Genomic DNA, 24917 nt, shown 5'->3' with positions numbered 1-24917 from the left:
TGAGATTCAAGGGGAGCCACAAGATCTCATTACAAACATGGAAGGATTTTCTTGATTATGCCAGCAAGGCACTGAAGCACTCGGGCAGCAAGTGTGGTGATTATTCAGACTCGTACAACTTAATTTTGGAAGAGCACATGCTTGACATTTGTTTTCCAGAGCTCTGCCAACACCTGGTTGATAGCAAGTTAACTGACCCCAGGAAACATGCTGAAGAGGCAGACATCTGGGTCAGCACCAGAGTGTCCAAAAAGTTATCGGTTTTCACTCATAAAAGGGTGATCAGGGTTCCCACCAGAAGAAGGAGGTGTGATATAAAAGGACATAATTGTTTAAAGAATCCCAAACAAATCTAAGTGGAAAGGGTCTGATTCTCATTCCCAATATGTCCACTAGAAGAAAAATACCCTTGATTAACATCTTGTAGGTCCTCTCTTAAAGAAGGTCTTCAAGTAGGAGCCTGTGGCCGGGGCCTACGGATCCTCTCCAGTAGGAAAAGACGCCCTGCTATTAACCCTCTGAGTCTCCCCATATTGGGAGCCTACCGTTTGGTGAACTTGTCTTGAAGGTACCTCCTTTCATTGAGTGGGCCGACGCCATCAGGACAAAGCCACTGGTCCAATCGTACGAAGGACCAAGCACTCTATACTCTGTCTCAGGCCGCACTCCGAGTCCAACGATGCCCGCTTTGCCTCTCCAGGGGTTCTCAGGTTCCGCCTGGAGCAGTTCTTGAGGTCCTCCACATGGGCCTGCAGGACCTGTTGCTGATCCGTCAGTCGTATTATCTCCTTCTGCAATTGCTCTATTTCCTTGTCCAATGCGCTCTCATGCCCCTCCAGAGCATCTACTCGGTCACCAATACCCATCACCTCCTTCCTTATAGACTGTAATTAACTCATGAGATCTCGCTTGACATCTTGCAGGGCCTCTCTTAAAGAAGAGGATAGTGTCTTCATGTAGAAGTCTGTGACCGGGGCCTACATATCCTCTCCAGTAGTAAAAGTCGCCCTGCTATTAACCCTCTGAGTCTCCCCATCTTAGGAGCCTATCGGTTTGGTAAACTTGTCTTTGATGGTACCTCCTTTTTTTGCGTGGGACGATGCCACCAGGGCAGAGCCACTGGTCCCATCGTACGAAGGTCCAAGCGCTCTATACTCTGCCTCAGGCCGCACTCTGAGTGCAACGATGTCTGCTCTGCCTCTCCAGGGGGTCACAGTCCCCGCACCGTCATCTCTCCCATAGACCACCCTGCTCCAACCCTAAGTAGAGTCGTCACAAGGGCATCTCCCCTGTGCCTAATTGACCAGAGCAGTCCTACATTGGACCTCACTGCTCCGCCTGAGGCCCTCCCACTCTTTATTGTTGAGCCACTTTGCCAACTTTCTTCTGCTGCTCTGTTCAATGCGGGGGGCGTCAGCAGGCCCACTCCGCCTCCAAGCCCCCTCCCACTTGAGGCTTAATGTGAGGGCGCTGCCCTCTGCTGCCTCTGATGCTCAGGCCACCCAGCCCTCCTGGTCTTGCTAAGCACGTTGTACACCCGGGCCCACCTCTTTGATTTGGGCCGCAGCTAGTGCCAGTGTGCTGCCTCACTCTGCTTCTCTAAGTATATCACCAAGTGGGAGAGTGACCCCAGGCCCTTTTGCTTCCTGGTTGTCTGCAGGTGCAATTCACCAATACTGCATGGGCCCTGGGGATCCACCACACTCACTATTCATCTTCAGGGGCTAGTACCATTTCCTCACAGCCACCTCTGCTCCTCTTGGCCTCCTCCACACTCCTCAGGCCTGGTAGAATGGGCCCAACATGTCTCTCTGGCCCACCCCTCACTGCCTTATCTACCTGCAACTCGATGGGCCTCCCACTCTCTATATTCCTTTCTTGGACAATCAACCGAGTCAGGCCCTCTCACCTCTCCACCGTCTCCAGTGGAAGCACCCCAACACTGCCGGCCTCTGGGACCCCTAGCAGAGGGTGGGGTGACTCCTCGCTGCAGTCTCCATTCCTCTCGGCAGCCTCCGTTTACCTCAGGACTTCCGGGGGGAAACAACCTTTACAACGCAACTTTTACAATGCACTACCATTACAACAAAACTTTTACAACGCAACATCCATTACAACGCATGCAATTACAACGCAACCATTACAACGCATGACACAACAACGCACACCACTACAACGCATGTCATTACAACTCAGTCATTACAACGCATACCATTACAACGTATAACATTACCATCCAACACTTACCCTTCTGTTGCACCCCTTGGAGTAAGAATAGTAATTTTTACCCCTGCACTATCCAACACTTACCCTACTGTTGCACCCCCTGAAATTAGAATAGTAATTTTACCCCTACACTATCCAATACTTACCAAACATGCAATGTAATGTTATGCGTTGTAATGGTATGCATTGTAAAGGTATTATGCGTTGTAATGGAATGCGTTGTAAATGTAGTTTTTAAAATTTCGTTGTAATGGCATGCGTTGTATTGGAATGCGTTATAATGGATATTGCGTTGTAAAAAAAGCGTTGTAAAGGTATGTGTTGTAAAAGTGTGCGTTGTAACATCATACATCCCTTCAGGGACATGCCTGTCACGTCTCCCCAGCTCGCCCTTCACTGCCGTATCTTCTTCTGTGCAATGAGGGCTGGTGCTCACTGCGTCCTCTCCGAGTCTGTCCGCAGCCACAATTTCTCCACCTGAAGTCCCTGCTGGCTTCCGTATAATCAGGGGTAAGCCCAATACCTCCTTCGGCGGCTCCGGTTGGGTAAACATCTTTTACAACGCGGTGTTTACACCGCGTGTCCTTTATAATGCTGCCATTACAACGCAAGTCATTACTACGACTTGCGCTGGATGGCGCTATTGCTTAAGGAATAGTTTGATTTTCTATTCCAACACCTTCCCTACTGTTACGTGGGCTGGAGTTGGAATAGAAAATTAAATTATTCCACAATCCAGCGCCCTCCAACACAAGTCGTTGTAACGACTTGCGTTGTGAAAACTGCGTTGTTAAGTTCCGCAATCAAAACGATCGCATTGTACTGACATACATCCCTCCGGTTGCGTTCCGTGGAAGAGTGCCAGTCGCGCACCACACTCAGGAGCTGCCTGTGCAGTGCTCCAACCCTCTGGGTGGACTCTCGAAGGCCTCCGCTGCTCTCCTCTCATCAGGGATTAGAGCACCCCCAAGACCGGTTAGACAAGCTGGTCAAGAAGCCGAATGACGCAGAGGACGGAGAGACCGAGTTCCACATCTTACTCAGTCACCATATTGGCCACGCCCTGTATGACGCCCTTTTGACTCAAAAATCTCCCTGCTACCTTCCATAGGTTGGTGAACAGGGTCCTTGCCGGTATAGAGACCTTCTCAGCTGCCTATCTGGGTGACATAGCTGTCTACAGTAGCAACTGCAAGGGCCATCTCTTTCACCTCCAGAAAGTGCTTCAGGCTCTGCAACAGGCAGGCCTGAATATCAAGACAAGTAAGTGACAAGTAGGGCAGGGTTCCAGGTGTACTTGGTACACCTGGTGTGCATGGGTAAGGTGCAGCCCCTCCAGGCCAAGATAGAGACTATCGTGGCCTGGTGCTCCCCAAAGCCCAGACTGAGGTCAGAGCATTTTTGGGCCCCACAGGGTACTACAGGAGGTTTGTCAAGGGATATGGCACCATTGTTGCCCTGTGACAGAGCTGACTTCTAAGAAGCAGGTCAGAAATGTGATTTGGACAAGGCATGCCAAACTGCATTTGACTACCTTAATCAGGCCTTGTGCCCAGTCCCTGTGCTCAAGGCTCCTGACTTCTCCAAGGAATTTATTGTTCAAACAGATACCTCGGAGCATGGTGTAGGGGTAGTACTGTTGTAAATTAATGAGGAGGGCCTAGACCAACCTGTAGCTTTCATCGCCAGGAGATTACTACCCAGGCAACAAAAGTGTAGTGCTTTAGAAAGGGAAGCTTTTACTGTGGTCTGAGCACTGAGGACGTTGATGCCATACCTGTTTGGCATTTACTTCCTGATTCAGACTGGCCACAGGCCCCCAGTTGGCTCATGCAAATGAGGGGTGAGAATACAAAACCGTTGATGTGGTCCATCTCTCTTTAGGGTATGGACTTCAGGGTGGAACACAGACCTGGCGTAGACCACACCAATGCTGATGGTCTATCTAGGTTTTTCTGCCTTAGCGATGAGAACTCCCAGGAGGTTTGGTAGATCACCCTACTTTCAGCTGGGGGGACACGTTAGACCTGTCAGCCTAAGGGTGGTCTTTCCCCAGACTTAAAGCCTATTTTTGATGATTTTTTTTGTTGACCGTAGGACTCTGAGCACTTTACCACTGTTGGCCAGAGGTAAATTGCACGTGCTTCTCCTCTAAACATGGTAACATTGGTGTCTACACAATTGACTTATTTAGTTTACCTGTAAGTGGTATACCATATACCCAGAGGCCTGCAGCACTGATTGTGCCACCCACATTAGTAGCCTTTCACACCTGTCTCAGGTTTGCAATTACAGTGCCTGTGTGTGCAGTTTACTGCCACTTCAACTTAGCATGTAAAACTACTTTCCAAGCCCTAAAACTCCCCTTTTATTGCACATAAGTCACCTAAGATAAGCCCTATTTAACCCTAAAGGCAGGGTGCTGTATAAGTAAAAGGTAGGGCATGTACTAGTATGTTTTTCAATTCCTGGTAGTGATAAAAAGCTAAATTACTGGTTCACTATTGTGAAGCCTTCACCACTCATTTGTTACCATTGGGAATTCCTTAATATACTTTTTAGTTGAAATACCTGATTAGAAATGATAAGTTGTTTCATGTTTTATATCTTTGAGATGCTATTGATAAATCTCTCTAGCAGGTAGACTTTGATTTACCATTGCTGTTTTAGAAATGGCACTTTTAGAAAGGAAAGTGGACATTTCTCTGCTTTGATAGTTCTATGTGCTTTGCTGCCTGTCTCGAATACACGTCTGAGGTGGGTGGCAGCTGCACTTCGCCAAGACAGTCACAAACATACTGATGGCTCTTCCTGGGCAGGAATCTACTTCAATAAATAGTGCCCCCCACAGGTATTCTGGAGCCAGGTCTTAGTTGAAAGGATGTGTGCACTTCAAAGACTCTTCTTTGAAGTCCACACCACCTCAAAGGCACACTTGGGTATAAGTGCTGGTTCTCTGAACCCACCAAATCAGACACTTCTGTATCTACAACTGAAACCCTGTCAGAAGACCTGATGTGCTTCTTAAAGAACTCCTTGCTGGTTGGCTGACCTGGAAGATCTGCCTTTTTTTGTGCTTCCCTACTGTGTGCTGCTCTCTGACTTTGCTGAAGGAGAGCTGGAGTATCAATTTTTATCTAAGTGTGCTCCAAGGGCTTGTTGACTTACTGACCTCCTGTTGCTTGAGACTCAGGGATGTCAAAGTCTTTACCCCTGCTTTTGATCCATGGTTCACTGGTAGTGGACCCAGATACTTGCATCACGGAAATAACATATTTCCTATCTGCATGTAGAAGAACTGGCACATTGACCTGGTTGGGGGAGTAGAATTTGTGCATCGCTCTTGAAACCAAAGCATCACCTTGAGAGCCCCAATGCATAAGAACCTTGCATTGCCTCTGCAGATTGGAGAAATCAAGGCATTCCCTTGACTGAACGGAGAAACCCAGCGCATCACACTTCAAAAGCAATGCATCACAGCTCTGCATCTCATCTGCAGAACTGACGCATCGCCATCACTGCGGGATCAACAGCGACATGGCGCATGACTGCGCCCTGCATCTCACTGTTGAGACCACGATAGGGTACTTTGTTCACCGGGGCCTGCATGGGTCCTGTACCTGGCCTGCGCACCATCGATGTTGGCCCAAACGTTTGACTTTGCCCTTTGCCATGGTCCAGCACAACCTTAAGTAACCCCTAGAAAGCTATTTGCTTCTAAGCACTATTTTTGCACTTATTCTTTTAAAATTCATTTCTCAATTTGTACTGATTGGATTTTTTTCTGTTTGGTTAAGCTTTATTCATAAAATTATTATCTATTTTTCTAAACCTGTGTGGAGTCTTTTGTGGTGTATTCACTATGTTAATGAGTGTGTTTTGCACAAATATTTTACACATTGCTGGGCCCCTTGCACCTCCGATGCATCACTGTTTACCATTTTAAAAGTGATGCTTTGGCGGCTCAATGTGATAAGGGGATTGTAAATCAGCCCCTGCCTCGTTAGATACGTCTGACTGCTCTGTGCCAAACTACTAGAAGGTGAGCACAGGTTATTGTTTAGTGTGAATCTAGCTTACCCTCTCTAGAATGGTGGTTCATGCTTGGACATGGTGCATACCTCTGCCAAACAGAAACGCCATTTCTAACAGTTAGTATGTTAAAGCCATATCCATTGGCATTTCCAGGGCTAGCTCCTAAGGTGTATATCTGCTCCATTAGGTGATCACATTTGGTGGACCGGTCTGCACTTAATATAGTATTAGTTTTAGGAATTGTGTTAGATCTATTATGATCACTTTTGGGCATATGCATCAAAAATCGGTAAAACAAGTCCTTATTTGTGAAAACTAAGGAATCGCAAATAAGGACTCGCATACCGCGATGCATCAACAGATTCGGTATTAAATTAATCCGAAACCACGATTGCGAGACTCCAAAATAAAGATTAGCAAATACCGAAATAGCAAATACCGAATTGGTATTTGCGATTTCGGTATTAGCGAATTCGCAAAAAAAAAGTCGCATCGGAAGCAGGTTGATGACATCACAACCAGGAAGTCTCCCAGCCCATGCTTCATTCAGTGTCCTGAGGAGCTCAGAGAAAGAGGCAGAGCACAGGAGACGAGGAGAGATACTGTGACAGCACAAACCAGCTATTGCACTGTATTCCAGGATGGAGAAGGATGCACCCCAGGACAAGGAAACGCCCAGGAAGTGGAAGAGAATGTTTTCTGACAAAGAACTTGAACTTCTAATCGAGGGGGTGAGCAGGAAACATGACAGGCTGTTCGGCAAACTGTCCCTAAAGGTGCCTGAGGCAGAGAAGCGCAAGATCTGGCTGCGCATCAAGGAGAGGGTAAATGCTGTAGGAGTCATCCACCGCAGCATAGACGATCTGAAAAAGAGGTGGTATGACCTCAGGAAAAGGATGAAGGAGAGGATTGCAGAAAGGGTGAAGAATGCAGCTGGCACAGGAGGGGGAACATCCAATGTCACACCAAACACAGCCCTCGAGGACCTCGTTGAGGGTACCATTGAGCCTGAAGCTGGTGTGGGGGTCACCCAATTGGACACTTCCGGCGCTGCGGCAGGAGAACAAGGTAAGATGCATGCCAGTGCAGATACGCAGCGTGTTGTCTACCCCTGCCCATTCCCCCAGGCCAATCACAGTGCACATGTAGCCATGCCTAACGCATGTACCCTCACCAGAGTGTTGCATCATGGGAGTTGTAGTCATATCATCAAAGTGTGCATGCCTGATCCCTAATGTTAATTAAATGAGACCAGCAGCACAGGGCCAATTGTCAGTCCAAATATGTCCTTTATGTAGATGAAAGTATGCAACACAGATACATCCAGACAAAATAATAACAATGCACTGTTTCAAACACAGATGCATCACCCCTGGATTTAGATGACAACGGACGCCTCATAATCTCTGAAAGCCCGACAGAGACCGATGCAGAGACTCCGCAGGGACGTCATCCCACGACACCACCAACAACATCACCACCATCACCACCACCGCGGACAACACCACCACCACCACGGACAACAACACCAAGCCGCAGGGCAAATGTCCCCACCCTGCAGGTGATGGAGACAGAGCAGATGCAAGCAGCCACTAATGTTCCACGGTAGTCAGTGGCCACTTTGCAAGATCACACACCAGCACGTGTCCGAGTCCGACAGCGGGGCAGGCTCCTGGGAAGAGCTGCAGAGAGATCCGAGGATCCAACACACGGCTACGGTGTGGTAGAGACAAGAATGCTGCGGGTTCAGTGCCTGCAGGGTAGACACATGGGTGCTATCAACATAAACATTGCAAAGTTGGAAAACAAAATTGGCACCATGACTGACGCTGTGCGTGAGATGACCACAGCCGTTGCTGAGGGTAACAGAGACATGAAACTGTGTCTACAGGATCTCACACGTGCCATCATAGCAGGACAACAGGAGGCATCACCAGAACTTGCTCCGTTCAAATGCCTCCATTAGGGCCATCACAAAGCTGTGCAACAGCACAGCTGTACTGTCACGCAGATCTGTGTCCCTGCAGGTCGACTTGGGCCATTACTGTGGAGATGTGGCAAAGGCCTCGGGCAAAGTGACCACTGCAGTGGAGCATCTGCAGCCTGAGACTTTTAGTGCCAGCAGTTTGGGAGTGTAGGAGGGGAGTGAGGCTGCATCAAGCGTCAGCAGCGTCTCTGTGCCGGAGGCCAGCGAGAGGAGGTGCAGTTTGCACAGCTCCACAGCCACTAACACACATCGCGGTGATGTGGAGGAGTCACGCGACATGAGGCTGGGGGTACGTGGGAAGTGCAAATAGCCATGTTCCATTGGCTCACTGGCCATGGTGACGTAACCATGGGCCACCTACACTACTGCAAGATACTCCCGTGATGATAACGGACATGTATCCTCACCTATGTTTTGAGTCGGCGTCATGTAGGCGTCTCATTTATATGCACCTGACAAGTGTTCATGTGCATTAAACATCTGCAAACAAGATTATGTTGTGATGGCTCATTCTTACCTGTCTCAGAAGTGTTGTCGTGTGATGTATGTCCACCTCCTTTGTCCTTCAGCTGTGTTAGGCACGTGTGCCTGTTGGTGTTGTGGGGGGGTTGCTGTGCACGTAAGTCGTTCTCTCCGTCCACCTCTATTGGTATCCCCCTTCTTGTGGCAATGTTGTGCAGCATGGCACAGACTGCTATTATCCGGCAGCAGGCCACCGGGTCATACTGCAAGGCACCTCCTGTCTTATGTAGTATCCAGAAGCGACTCTTGAGGATGCCAAAGGTTTGCTCTACCACATTCCTGGGGCTGATGTGTGTTGAGTTGTAGCGCTGCTCCTGAGGTGTTGCTGGGTTGAGGTAGCGAGTGAGGAGATATTCCCGCAAGGCGTAGGTGCTGTCACCTGAAGGGTGGGGAGCAAAGGGTTAGCAGCATGAATACAATTACATATGTGAGGATGGAGTTAATGATGCGGCATTAGTATGTACCTAGTAGGTGTCCCTCTTCAAATTCACCGTTGATCAGACGCCTGTGGATGCCACTGTGTCGGAATATGTATGCGTCGTGTGTGCTTCCTGGAAATTGGGCTACAATGTCCGTTATGATGTGCTCGGCATTGAGCACGACCTGCACTTTGATGGAATGATATGACTTCCGGTTGCGGAAGATGTATTCGTTGGCTGAGGGGGACAGATGGGGACATGCTGCAGTCAACACATCCTATCACATGGAGAAATTGTGCCACCTGGTAGAACTCCTGTTTGGTGCGGTTCAACTGCTGTGGGGTTGTGGGGAAGGTGATGTGCTGACGTATCAATGTCAGCATGGCATCTAGGAATTTATGGAAGAAGCATGAAAGTGCGCTTTACGACACGCCTCCGGCTTCTGCTATGACCCCCGTGGAAGCTTCCAGACGCCAGCAGGTGCAAGCTGCATAGGACCTGGACGTGGGCTGGGATGGCGTTGGTCCTACGGGTCTGGTGCTGCAGTAGTGGTTCCAGGTTAGCAATGAGGCACATGATCATAGCTCGGTTCAATCTGTACTTGTCGTAGATTAGTTCCTCTGTCTGGCCCAGCAATGTGATTCGCACCCTGAAAAACCTGTACTGGATCACCCTCCTGCGCTGTGCAAGAGCGTTGATTCTCCTCCTCCTAGCAAGCACGTAGGGGGCAGCCATTTTGGAACACATACAGGGTCTCCAGAGGCATATTTGAAGGGTTTCTGTTTGTATGCACCTGTCCTTTTTTTTACATTTTTTTTCTTCCTTCAAACAACTTTACCTCCAGTTTGAGATTCCCCTTATTTTGCTCATTGCAAAATAGAGATTTTGGGAATTTTCATTATTTGCGAATTTTGATGCATATCGTTGCGACTTTTTAATAGCGATTCGGTATTTCTGGGTGCTGAATTCTTTCTGGGCATTATCGATTCGCTACTTTCCGATTCGGTAATTTACCGTGGGGGTTATTTTGCGATTCTTTATTTTTTTCAGAATTGGGGTTGATTCTTTGGGATTTCGGGTTTTGCTTTCGGTAACGGCCTGTTTTACCTATTCGCTATTTTACCGGGAGCTATTTTGTTTGATGCATCTGTCAGTTTGTGTTTGATTCATCGAGTTGGTTGGAAATTTAAATTCAGAAATATTATAAAGATTGTAAACTATTGTTATTGTCAGTAACATTACCCCATTGTGACATATTGCACAATGGTCTGCTAATACCTTTCGCTGGCAAACCTTTTCAGAGGTTTTCTTTTCATTTCTCTACATAAGTAATTTATGTAGCTGTATGCAATAGTAATTGAGGTTCACACAATACAAATGATGAGCCCCCCCCCCCCGCAGAATGTGATTTGGGGCTTCCTAGTTTACCATAACTCACAGATATTCATTATTACTCTTGGGCTAAAAGGGGTGCCCCATGAATGGTTAGGGACTCCTGGAGGGTTGGGGGTCCCTCTGCACGCTGGGACTGCATGGGCTTGTGTTTATGCCCCTGACATTATTACACACTTGAGGTCATGTCAAACAAGAACTGCAGGTTTAGGTGAGCCAGAAGCACGCCTCCAAAAAAAGCCATTAAAATAGTCTTGGACACCAAACCGCACATGCCTACTTGCTGGCAGGAAGCAAAGCCCACAGGCCCACTCCACTGTTGGCCACAGCTTAAGTGTGGCTGCTAGGCACAACACATATGTGTTTTTGTAATCAGTCAGAGACAATACTAGTTGTGGTGAGAAAGGACTGGTCAAAATCAAAAGATTTCAACTTTCTGAAAGTGACTGCAGTTGGGAGGATAAGAAAAATACACAAGCAGGCTTATTAAAGGGAACCACTACCCAAGCAGGCCCAGCCAGATTGTAGCGCTCCCATTAACAGAAAGGCACCACATGAAGTAACAGCGTCTGACTATTAATAGTTTAATACCGGAACATGTTTTAGCGCTGACATTTGTAACAGGAAGCACTGTCACAATAATTTAATTTAATTAATTTAATTTAATTGCGGGTTTATATAGCGCTAGGAATCGACTCCCGGAGGAGTATCTCCACGCTTCGACCGCTGGGGAACCCGTCCTGGCTCACCCTGAGAGATGGTCCCTGATGGGTATCTCTAAGGTGCGACCAAGCATCCCCGGCGGTCTGGGGGGGCCGTTGTGAAGATGAGGCAAGCTGATGCCCAGAGTTGCCGAGTGTGGTTTCTGACTAGAGTAGGCACCGAGGCGAGAATTATCGAGTCCGCTGACCCTGGTCCACGACCCTGCCGCGTCGGGAATCGAACCCTGGTCCCGGGCCGCTCTCTGCTTACGGGTCTGCCGCCTCTAACCAGTGAGCCACACTTCTCCACTCATGCATTTGTATTAAGCATACAGAGCGCAGTTCTGCCTGTTGTTCTCACCAGACATGCAATGCAGGCTGGGACCTTCTTCAGAAAGATATATCCAGGGATATTTTTATTTAACAACTAAGTTTTTTTGTCCAAGTGCTTAAAATTGAAAGATCAGTGCAGACACCTGTATTTTAAAGTTGCAGTGGCGACCTTCAAGGGTGCTACAGGGGTGGCTCCTCCTTAGAGCGGAGGAGCTTAGCTCCGCCTGCTGCGAGCACAGCAGGCAAACACAAATAAATAAAGTGGCATGGCAATGCCATTTTCTTTATTAACCCTGCAAAGGGGGCAGTGGGGGCAGGGCTGAATCCTGCAAATGCAGTATGACAGCACTGGTCTACAGTGCGCATGTCGTATATCCGGCCGTCTTATGAAGGCCATCCTGACATGCGCACTGTAGACCCAGCAAGTCAAAGGCTGTAGAACAGCCGGGTGATTGCTAGCACAGGCCCCAGCCTCAGCATAGTACCACTAATGCTGGAGAATGCTTTCACAGCATGAGAGCAGCTCCATGATTAGTTGGAGTTGTGTTCCACAATCAGGAAGGATGTCCTTCGTGTTCCTGTTCATGGGCAGCAAAGAGAAGTGCCGCACCCATCATTCACCCACATTTATGGTGAGTCATGCGCTTTCACACCCACCATCTTTTATTTAGTCTAGCTGCCACTGTTGGTCTGCCCTTCTTCAGCGTGGGGCATCACAGTAGTGTTGTCAGCTAATCATCAAAACTGGATGAAGTTGTAGGCCGAGGATATGTTTGGGAATAGTGGTGACAGTACTTAATTGTTCCTTTCTGTGTGCCCATAGACACCTCTAACTGCTACTTCTCACATTCCTGTGGTAAAGGATCCCTTTTGTAGATTTCCTAAGGCGTTTTAATGTTAACCAGCTAGCAGTGAGATGCTGGCATTGGCATCTGAAAGGCTATCTCTGCCCTGCCCCCCTCTGGGCTAGTTTAACCTGTGACTGCCTACTAAACAAAAAGCAGAAATCCAGCAGCAACATTTTATTTGCAATTCACAACTCTGTGCTTTGATTCTTGGTTTTTTTCAACCAATGGCATGTTGCTTTTTGGGGCTTGTAGTTTTCTTTTTAACAGTTTGGACTCAAAACCTCAGCATGCAATGTGCTGTTGTCTAAAATCCTAGAATTGGCCACTTGTCATCAAAGTCGTCTAATTCTTTAAAGAAAATTGCTTGTTTTACGTGTAACTCCAAATGTAAACTCTGCACACATTTAATGGGAGCGTTCACTTTTTCACTCACATGCATTTAAACAAGAATTATGTGTAGTATAAAGTTTAATGACACACTCCTCAACACAATAAAGGTACAACTAGTATAGCAGCAGAGCAATCTTCCATAACACAAGTGATAAGTTAAGGAAATGTGGCAGTTGCAAAAGGAAAGGAATAGGATTCTCTCACACATAACAACAGGTACAACAAATATAGCTAACACACTAAAGAGGGAGTCAGAGAAATTTAAGACTGTCGTATAATTTTCATAAACATGCGAGAAGTACAAAACTCTTGGAAGAAACAGCCAAACCCTTAATGGAATTTACATAGATTCATATGATGGCCACTCACCTATCTAGTGTGATACGCTTCACCAGTGGCTACCATGTCTTGCACTGAGGAACATTCAAGAGTACTACTGTTCACTATTTGTAATTCTCCTAGTTATGGGTTCCTTACGTTGAGTGCAGCACTTATGTCACCATTTATGCTCTGCCTTTGTTAAATTGTCAGTCCTAAAATAAAATTGAATGTGGGTGAGCTAAAACGCTGTTTAGTGGTTTCTCCCTTCAATACTATTAAAAAAAGGATTGCTGGAGTAACAAACACTATTTCTCTTTTCCATCAACATGTTTGGTGCTCTATGCCGCTCAACCCAGTGCAACTCTAAGCCACGCCACTCTACTCTATGTCACTATACTCTACACCAGTCCACTCTGTGTCACTCTACACCACGATATGCCACTCAAGTCAGTGCTACTCTACGCCACCCTACTCTATGCCACTCCATTCTTTGCCACTGATTTACATGCCACTATATATTGGGTACATTTCCTCTGGCCCCACTCCTTGAAGGAACCTTGAAATGTAATTTTAGCAAGGTTGTCAACACGTGCAGTATGTTCTGTAGGGTCAGCCACTGTAATTGTAGCCTGCACTATAAAAGAAGCAATGCCCACACTGCCAAGCCACACACGCAGCTGCCTGGGTGTAGGAAGTGAGAGTTCATATGTATCAAGACTGCAAACCATACACCCAATACCAAAGCATCTCCTGTCTCATTACCAGCTCCAGTAACGCATAACGAATTCAGGTAAGTCAGTGATGGATGGGTCCTGTAATTCGGAGGAACCCCATCTTTTTTGCATCCTGCTTGGAAAAGCAGCACTGTGGGGATTGAGAAGAATATTCACACCAAAGAAATGTCTGAGGGTCAGTAAAAGGATGAGGGTTCCGCTATGTAAACAGGAGTGTGACTAGGGAGATAATTGGTGCAGAAATGTGCAATAAACACTACTCAATTCCTAAATTGGAAAGAGATGCCCATCAGTTCCCATACGGTACCGCCCTATTCATCATCTGGGCTCTCCATACCCAGGAGAGAATGTATAGTCTGTCACTAGATATTATGATGACAGACAAACCACTCAAGTTGGATGGAAGAGTTGTGTGGTGGGTGACCAAAAAAAATTAATACATCCGGGCAACCGAATTGCAGTGCTTGAATGTGCAGTGAAAAGAAAGTTGGATAGTATAATAAAATTGGGTAGAAATTGAGTAGAGGTAAACAATTTTAATGATTTCTCTCAATTCTGCAAACGTTAAAAAATGTGTAGTAGTAATCTAGCAGATTTAACAAAATATCCTCATGCAAGTAGGGTCAACATGTTTCAGCATCTGTGACTATAGGTACGCCACTGCTTTCTTCAGGACCTAGATTTAACAGCTACTGCAAAAGATTAGAAAAAAATGTGTCACCTGTATAGTTTCATTTTTTACCGCCTCTTTAGCATGAGGGAGCCCAGCAGTGAGGATGGCTGAGCCCGTGAGCAGGAGAGGGCAGAGCATCAGCCCAAAAGGTTAACAGGTCAGGTGGCAACCCTCCACGGAGGTCCCGTCTCTGTCATAATCTGGCGGCCCACACAGTAATCGCTGAAGCGCAGTGGCTGCAGAGTTGAGGGTAGGGTTGAAAGTACGTAGGTGGCATACGCCCGGGTTGGATAATTCAGGTGCCTGTGAGCCCTGGAAGTGGCCTTATGCAAATGTCTTTTGCCCTGATGGAACTAGGCTGCAGATGAGGTGTTTACGTACTGTGTGACCTTATGTTGTACTATGGTGTATTGCTGGCTATGTTTGATGATTTCCATAATGTGTACACTCTGCCAGTGTTAGGTGGAGTAATAATGTTTCTGCCATATTGACATGGTTCTGGCCTTGCAGATGTGGATATAAAATGTGGCATACTGTGCAGTTATGTTCATGCCTAAGAGGGGCATAATGGGTTAAGGGTCTGATAAGCTGCACTACTGCTGATTGTTTTGCATAATATGCTGTACTAGGTAATGCTGTGATGTTCATGCCTAAAGTGTTTATGCTGAGTGTACCCTTACCAGTAGTTACTGGTTGTCCTCACTAATTGTGAGTTCTGATGGTTATGACAGTGGCCCGATTGGCCCAGTAGTGTATATAATTTGTGTAAAGTCATATTAAGTGCCAGGTGGCACAGGCTGGCTAATGCCGGATTTTTATCAGTAGGCAGGCTAACAGGCCATTCTACCTTCACCAGTGGAAAAATAACAGCCCTCGCAGCCCCTGCAGTTCAGGGGTCCCTGAGCTCTAGGGGGCACCCTCCGGCAGTGTAAATGGGCAGCATCTGAGAGCTCCTGACTGGGTCTAGAGGGTGGGGGGCTCCCTCTATGTACTTTGCAGTTGGGCTCCTCAAGTTTCGTTACACCAGAGATCTGCACCTTTGGGGCTGTTTTTTTCTGGCCCCTTTGAACAAAATCCTTTCATTGCCCAATCAGTGCTGTCCTTCGCTTCCACTTGGGTGTGTGCTTCTGTGGCATGTATGAAGAAGGTTTGGTGTGGACAGAGCACATGCAGCACATGATGGAGGTGCCCTGCATAGGCTTAAAGTCATTTTGGATTCCCTGTTTTTAGAGCATCTCCTGGACTCTGAACCTCGGGTGGTTTATTAGTTTCAACAGCTTCTAGTTTGTGGGCTGCAAAACACTTAGAACCTACAGATGTATTTGCAACATCATCTGGATTTAATAGGGTTGGTTAGTAATTCAGACCAACAGTTGGACCTCAGTTCCGATATACTATATATATTTCAAGAATTGTGGTCGAGAAGTGACCTGCATAGAAGTGTAAGATCATCACCTCAGGGACAGGCAGAGATCTTCGACCTCAGGACCCGCTGATCTCTGCTCCCAGGGGAGACAAGGAGGAGAAGGACGAACAAACTGACTCCTTTACATATTTAGGTGTTACAATGGGCAAAAGGATGATTTGGAAACCACAGATGGATTTGCTAGTTCTAAGGCATAACCAACTGGCAGGGGCCCTTTTAAAAAAACATTGTTTATCCCAAACCAAACCAGTTGCTCCCGTTTTAACTATTTATCAAGGGAAGGTTAGGGCCTCAATAATTTATGGTGCTGAACTTTGGGGATTCGAAAATGTAGTTCCTTTAGTCCAAGCGCAGAACAAATTTCTGAGGGCATTGACCGGCCTTTCTCAGTCTACCCCTCTTAGGCCATTATATCAAGATCTGGGGTGTATTTCGTTTGAGGAGGCTGCAGGTTTCAGACCTCTTGCCTACTGGTGAAGGCTAATGACTACCCCAGAATTAGCACCTTATAAGCAAGCTGTAAAGCATATTAGAAATGCTGACAAAGCTAATAAAATATCTTGGTTGCAAAGGTTTAAGGCTACATTATCAGACCTGGGTCTCATCCACTTATGGCTGGACCCAGAAGGGAACACTTTCCCTTCAAAAATAGATTTTAAAGCCTTATACAGGGAGACAGTCAATTTGAAGTCTATTTCCCAGGCGAATGCCACTTCCCTAACAGGTCTCTTTCTGGAACACAAAATTGATTATAGGCTGGAAGCTTACTGGGACGCTATAATGAGTCCTGGTGATAGGAAGCTCTATCATCAATTTAGAGTGGGAACTATCCCCTTAAAATCTTTTTCAAGTAAGTGGGGGGAACAATACTCAAAATGTTACTGTTGCCCCTGTAAGGAAGATACTTTATTGCATGTTCTGTTTGCATGTCCTGCATATAAGGGTCCTTGCCATAAATGGCTCAAGCCAGTTTGTGCCAAAATAGAAACAAGATACTGCCAAACGGCTTTACGTATCTTGGGAACCGATACAAGTGAGGTCATAGTTATTGCTATGGCTAAGTTTTGGAGCTGGGCGTGGGCCCTTAGAAGGAATAGGTTGCAGGCATTATGTAACTGATGTTATCTGATAAGGCATAGTTTGCATTTATTAATTTGTATATAAGATTGTGGTGTCTATCCAACCCTGTGTACTTTTAGCCTTTTAAATTGACATGTTTCTATATGGGATTTGAGTATGAATTTTATTATGTGATTGTTTTAAAGTTTTTTGATTCTTAATACTGTTATTTTTATGTGTCTTTTATGATTGTTCAAATCGAATAAAGACTAATTGATGATGACCTGCATCTATTGGATCCCGATGAGGACAGCGCGGTTTGGAGTTTGGCTAAAGGAATCAATTTTTCAAGGATTGGGCTTATCGTGGAGGGAGACAGATCGACTAGTTGGTCTCTCCGTGCTTCTCCCCCCTTTTTTCTTCAAAATCAGAACAGGCCATCTTTAAAAGACGTAGTTCTGGAGTTTACACCCTGACCTTTCAAACTATGAATGGTGACCCGTCCTTGTTTTTCTCGGCTGTATTATTACAGAGCCTGCATGCACTTTGTTGTGTCAGGTGTCATTTAGCCTTATATTTTGTCTGGGCTCATCCATCCTAAAGGGGATCTACTAATTAGAGCCTGGCTTTTAAGCTCGAAGATATGCTTCTTCAGTCCTGATGCTCACACTGGCTTATAGCACATTTTCATGATGACAGAATTCTGAGACATTAAAGATTTATGAAATTTGTGCGCCCTGATGAAGGAATTTTTTTAATGGTGTTTGGTACTTTCCGAAACGCGCGTCGGCGCTTTTCTTCTGTGTATGATTAGGTTGTCTCTCTCTCCCCTGTTTGCTTTATGTAATGTGTTATGTTGTTTTTTACATTCTTGAATTAAGTGAGTGTTTTGTGTGAGTGGGTAGATGTTTGCCTGAAAGAGAAAGTGTGAATTGTTATTTATATTGAACTGTATATTTTGTTGTTGGACTGTTTCTCTTCTAAATGTTTTATGGAATTTTACATGTCATAAAGTTATCAAAATGAATTGTTTTGTATATTTTCCCTTCTGCCTATTTAATGAAAAAGAAAATGATTAAAATGAAAAATAAATAATGAAAACCTATTAGCTGTTCTGTGGGGATACCACTTTTTCATGTTATACTGTTTACCTTTTTTCCCCCTGGCGGGTGGTTCCCCTCTGATTAGCTTTTCTCAGGGTCCCTCTACTGTTTTTTGACCTGCATAGAAGTGTAATCAGAAATAAGGGATTGCACTTCATGTATAGTAACAATGAGAAATTAATTGTCCTAAAATAGTGGATGACAACCAACAACTTTGTGTAACAAAGTATGCAATTTAGTTGTTTTTAAAAAAGAAAAGTGATGATGGACTATGGTTGAGGGCATCTTTAAAATGACTATCTCGAAGGCAGGACTCTATGGTCCTGTGGACTGCAAACATCGAAATGTGTCGACTGTCTCTATTGTCTATGCATTGTCTGTGAAAATCTAATAAAAATATCATGCCTGTGGTGCCAGTTGATTCCTACCGTAGAGGGAGGACTTTGGAGTAGCTGATTCGTTAGTTAATATATATATATATATATATATATATATATATATATATATATATATATATATATATACATATATATATATTACCTACTGGCGGTCGCCAGTAGGTATATATAGTTAGGATTTTTTCTCTATGGGATTTTTGAAAATTCTATGTCTAATAACTTTGGCGTTTGTGGACGGAATTGGCTGAAATTTTCAGGAAAATGGAACATTTTGTTTCTGAGCAGCCACTGAAAATTTGGGGGGTTCGTCAAGGGGGGGCCAAGAAAAAAGGGGGGTCCCAAAACGCGTTTTTCCATGTTAATTTCCATAGGGCGGTTGGCCTCACTTTTAGCCCAAACGGCTGAATGGATTTGCACGAAACTTGGCAAAATTGTAGGGACTGTTAGCCCGATGTGCCTTTGCTAGGTCTCAATATATGTGCTCCAGTGGATTTTGAGAAATTAACGTTCAAAAAAAGATATATATCTGTAACAGCGCTCCGGGTAGCGCTCCGGTTCGCGTACTTGACGCGTAACGGAACTTCGCGAAGCGAAGCTGATTGGCTCTCCGGTGTCTGTCAACATTCTAAACAGTCCGGAGCGGCCGCCATCTTGTCTCTCGGTAGGATCGAGAGACAAGAGGAGGCCAAAACAAAGGGGGAAATGACCATAAGGGGGCATAGTAGATCCTCCCTGACCCCCTAGGTTTGATGTGGAGGCTTTAAAAGGGCCCCACGGGGCAAAAAAAAACCAACAACAAAAAACGTTTTTTTTCGTGGGGTGCGCCCGGTACGCGTAACGGAAAGCGGACTGGGGAGCGTACTACAAGGAAACAAGAATGATTGACTTTTAACTTATTGTATGTTTATAGACTTTTTTTTTTTTTTTTTTTTTTCTGCTGAGTGGGTTTTAGTACAGACAGGTAGTTTGGTTATTTAAACAGTGTTTTTTTCTTTGGGCAGTGTATGGTATTAAATTGGAAGTAGAAATATGAAGAAAATTATCAAATAAACTCTTAGTCAATTCTGAATTATACTAGAGAAGTCTAATTCTATCCTTAACTCAGGGCCGGAGCTAGGCATGGGCAGCGTGGGCTGCCGTACAGGACCTCGCACTCAGCCCACCAGCATAGGGCCACGCACTGGTGATGTGTCCTTTTGTTTTCCTGGAGATCTATCACAAAGAAAGGTGTCGCCTGCAATTAAGGTCCATTGGAGGGGGCCCTGTCCTTGGGCCTCTCATGGATGGTGTCAGGAGGTATAGGGAAGGGAGAAGGAGACGCTCCCTCAATTGCAAGGAGACCATTCACAGACACTGTGGGGGGCCCATTGTCCAGCATTTTGGCGCACCCACAGTTTTAACTTTTAGACCACAAACAATTCTCACACCTATGAAGGTGTGAGAAATGCGTGTGGAGTAAAAGTTAAAACTGTGGGGGCGTCAAAATGCTGGACAATGGGCCCCCCACAGTGTCTGTGAATGTTCTCTTTGCAAGGGGCCACTTATGTAAATTGGAGGGGGCCTCGCGCACGTTCCCTTTTAGCCCAGGGCCTCGGAAATCCAAGGACTTGCCCTGCCATAACTAAAACAGAGAAGTCTATTTTATTCTATAAGTATTACAGAGTGATAGAATATAACTGTTAGAAAATGTTTTTCTAATTAGCTTTCAGTACAGAACATACTTCAGTTTTAAAAATAATATCTTACCTTTTAAATATAACTTGAAGTTATCAGTTGATTTTTAGTTGTTATGTACTTCACGAAGTAGTAGTCAAAATGGGTGTGTTTCACTCTCTTTGTTTATATATATTCAGGTACATAACCAATGAAATGTCATGATATAATAGGAGAAATTGAAAGTAATATTTTAATTGGTCGTCAATTCCAACACTTCCGATATGTTTTTTAAAGTAATTTACCTCAGGGATTTTAGAGAGTTCTACATGCTAAATGGCTAAATGGTATTCCAAGGCAATTTGTGAGAATGGTAGGGATTGGTATGTAGTATGAGCTAATGTTTAATTGGTGAAAGTGTGTCCAGTGGTTTTTTGTAAATTACTTTCCCACCTTTTTTCAGCGAGTGCTTGTCAGTGCGTTTCCCGGTACGCGAACTTGCAGCGTTACGGGAGTCCTCCATTTTGTGTTTCGGTAGAATTGAGATACAAGATGGAGGGTAAATAATGTTCAGAAAGGGTAGATTGGGGTACTTTAGACGTATCGGTAAATAAATCTATTAAACAGTATCTCTGGTTTACTCCCTATAGCTGTCTTTCTTTTAACATTACTCTCTGTTTACTTCCCTTATACTTACTCTTCTTTTTGTGCTAAACATTCTAGCAATTTTTTTATAAAGGGGAGGTAGTTCTGAAAAGAACTTTTTTTATTTATTTTTTGTTGTTTTATATTTTTTTGTGTTTTTTTGGAGGGGGGGGGAACAAGAATGATTCAGTACAAAGGGCTCAACAGGAGCAACCAAAAAAAAAGAAAATTTAGTTTCAGGGACGTTTTGAACATTGATGATGTTCATATGCTGTATTTATTAGAGTAACACTCATCTGTCCACATGAAATTACTTTGCCACAATCTAAACATGTAATTTTAATTTTTCCAAAGTTCTTCTGAATATTTGGGACCGTTTCCCTTGCCTCTGATGCTGTCAGTGCCACTTCATTGGTGGATGTACTGGCAGGTCGGGGGTTGTCCACCAAATCTCTCATTTGTGCAGCACTATAATTAAGCGGGTGCCACCTCTCCATGTGTTGATGCATGGTATAATTACCATAACTATATTTTTTTTCTGTCCCTCTGGAGAGTTGTTCGTGGCAGATCAGGCAGGTAACGTATCTGGCATTTACTTTCTTTTCATGTGGAGGCAAAGAAAAAAATTGCCAAATAAAATTGACTTTAACATGGGACGTCCTTGGCATTTCTTTCAAAACTCCCCTTGTCCCTTGCTCCTGTTCCTCGTCTTCCTCTTCTTCCTCCTCTTGTTGGAAGATGAACAGGCCAGTTGGACCTCTCTTCTTTTGTGGTGGTGGGGGTGGTGGGGAGCCACCAGCTGCAGCTACTACAGATGCCATGAGTAAGCACGCAAAAACAGGTCTTTCTCTCATAAAAATGAAAGTCGGAGTGAAGAAAAAAAGTGGGACTTTCATCATTTGGGAAAAAAATTTTTTGTAAACCAATGAAAAGTGATTATTTTACGTCATATGATCAAACGTTCCATCATTAGGAAACTAAAAGTAAAATGAACCAATGAAAAGTTTTATGAACTAGTCACATGACCTGTTATGCTTACGTTACGCGCTCCGCGCCGCGCCTCGGATCGTTTCCGGGGCTCTGCGTTTCGTGCCTTGGTTCGCGTTCCAGAGCGCTTCCGGGTGCGCTAACGAAGGGTGTCATAAGGCGCATTACGCAGTAACGCGATACGTTGTGATTACGCGACGCGTCACGATGTGGCTTTCTAACGTGGTACTTGCACTAACGGGACGTTTACCGGTTCGTGAGTTTCGCCCGCTTTTGCTGCTACAGCGACAGGCGGCTGCAACAGGACTCTCAAAATGGCGGCCTGTTCTTTGGATTTGGGCCTGGTCCACTAAAATGGCCCTGGGACACCTTAGAACTCGGACGCTCGAATTTTTTTTCCTTTCCTCTACATGCAAAAAAGGTAAATGCCCGGTACGTTACCTGCCTCATCTGTCACGATGTACTCTCCAGAGAAACCGAAAAAAAATATCGTTATGGTAATTATACCATGCATCGTCATATGGAGAGGTGGCACCGATTAATTATAGTGCTGCACAAAAGAGAGATTTGGAGGACAACCCCCGACCTGCCAGTACATTCACCAAAGAAGTGGCACTGACAGCATCAGAGGCAAGGGAAACGGTCCCAAATATTCAGAAGAACTTTGGAAAGATTAAAATGACATGTTTAGATTGTGGCAAATTAATTTCATGTGGACAGATGAGTGTTACTCTAATAAATACAGCATATGAACATCATCATAGTCGATGGTTGGTGGAGACATTTTGACTATATCCTGGACCTGCCCGTCCTCGCCCAAAATGGCGCCGGAATAAATGGGACTCGTAACTCCTTGTTGTGTACTGGTTGCACAACCTTGATATCACGAGATACGTATGCAGTTTTGAAGCACATGGCGGGCGGGGACGAGAATTGATTGAATATTTCGACATCCCTATTGATATTAAGTTCTGATGTGTTATTGATTACTGTACTATTGAAAGTTCGAATTAACGTCACCCATGGTACTTGCCCGCAAATGTATATCTAGATAATTTTATTGTAACTGGCCCTGTCGTATTTTAATTAAAAAATGTACGTCCACCGATTCCGCAACTGTTAGACACCTTAGTTCTTGCAACCTAATGGCCCGCCCGTTACGTTCCTCTACAGTGTAAATGTCTCCTCATCATATACGATTACAGTTTGCTCCGTGGCCGGCCCACGTGGTTATAGGCCCGTATTTGTATACTAACATTTTCACAATAAAGGTTTTTAAAAGAAAACATGGTAGTAGTATTTACATTGGTAAAGTTTTTAATAATAGTCACTGTTTTCGAATCAGTAAAAGGCAAGTGAAATAAAGCAGTCCAATTACATGAAGGGTAAAAGGTATAATACGCAGGAACGCAGTAAAGATAAATGGTCAAGGGCTGTTGTGTTTTCTACTCCTGCAACATAAAGTGATCGATAAGAATCTGATAATCAGGCGTATCGGCGACTAAGACAGCAGGCCGAGCCTCTTTTGCTCAACGGCTCCGTCATGGGACGAAGAAACGCCCTTTTTCTCGAAAAAGGAATATATTTTACTTGCAGGACAGTTGTAAATTTTCCGGGAAAGTACATTAGCCTGGAACATTATAACATATATGTTTAAGAAAAAATAATGTTCGAAAGTAATAAAAAGTGTAATTTTTAGGTCATATGACCAAGCCTTTCATCATTAGAATAAGAAAAGTAAAATGAACCAATGAAAAGTTTTATTAACAAGTCACATGACCTGTTATGCTTACGTTACGCGCTGCGCGCCGCGCCCCGGAGCACTTCCGGATGCGCTAACGCGGCGCGTCATATGACGCATTACGCGACAACGCAGGTCCAGAATATAGTCAAAATGTCTCCACCAACCAGCGGTCGGAACACAACCCCTCTCAGCAGGCTAAATAGTTCTGTTAAATGACAACAGAAGGGACAGGCAACAAGAACCATCAGTCAAAGAGGGGAGGGCAAGTTCTTCTCTACCGGGTCACGTTGGGGCGCTACCGGAACGGATCGAATTGGTAGTCTACAGTGTTTCTGGATGTTTCAGACTGAAGCTGGCGTCAGCATGAGAGCACCACCATCTCGTAGCTCCGTCGTGGCCATTCCAGGAGCAATCATGGCAGCCGCTCCCCACCAGAAGCCTGCGGGAGTCGGGGGCCCCCAAGACTTTTGTAGAATCTTCAAGGCTGAGGGGACACTTTCGAGAATGGAGCCCAAGCCCTAGCAGACAAGCGTCCGAGTTCCAAGGTGTCGCAGGGCCATTTTAGTGGACCACGCCCAAATCTGAAGAGCCGGCCGCCATTTTGAGAGTCCTGTGGCAGCCGCCTATCGCTGCACCGCAAGAGCGGGAGCAACTCAACTACATGGTGAGCGAGACACTGTAGTCGCAAGAGCGGGCGGTAAACAGCTGAATAGCGGAAGAGGCACAGTGTAGCAAAAGCGGGCAGAATGGCAACTGAAACGGTAAAGGGGCGCCCCACTACAGCGTGTCTTTAGGTCAAACGGATTGTGGGACAAGGTCAAGAATGGAAGAGTCACCAAAAGGCAAAAAGTTCCACTTGACCCCGGGAGCCGGCCACCTATGTCGGGGGCGATCTCAGGCCACACCAGGGCAACACGACTTGGGGAGGGGGCCGGAGCCAAGCGCCCCCTCCGAGTCTGCGCCATCACACCGTCCCTCGGGGGCCTCCGTCAAGCGGTTCAGGGAGGCACCGCATCACATTGTTTTCAAATGCAGTCACGTCCTGAAACAGCCCCCACTTGCATTGAGAATAGTGAAGCTGTAGCAGGTGCAAATAAGCTTCAGACAGTCTAACAAGCACTCCTCAAAACTTTGAACTATCTGAGTGCATGAGTTTCATGCTCGATCGATTGAGCTAGCCGGATCGGGCAACAAAAAGTATAAAATAGTTATGTAAATAGTTATTTAATTAAATGTTTTACCCTGTTACTTTGCTGGTGTGTTGTATATATTTGTAATATTTGCATAGAGTTTATCATTATTTTGGGCGGGGTGGGTGGCG

Source organism: Lissotriton helveticus, chromosome 7 (genome assembly GCF_964261635.1).
Source record: "Lissotriton helveticus chromosome 7, aLisHel1.1, whole genome shotgun sequence".
Taxonomy (NCBI): Eukaryota; Metazoa; Chordata; class Amphibia; order Caudata; family Salamandridae; genus Lissotriton; species Lissotriton helveticus.
The sequence above is the reverse complement of the archived record's forward strand: the minus strand, read 5'-3'. Positions refer to the sequence as shown.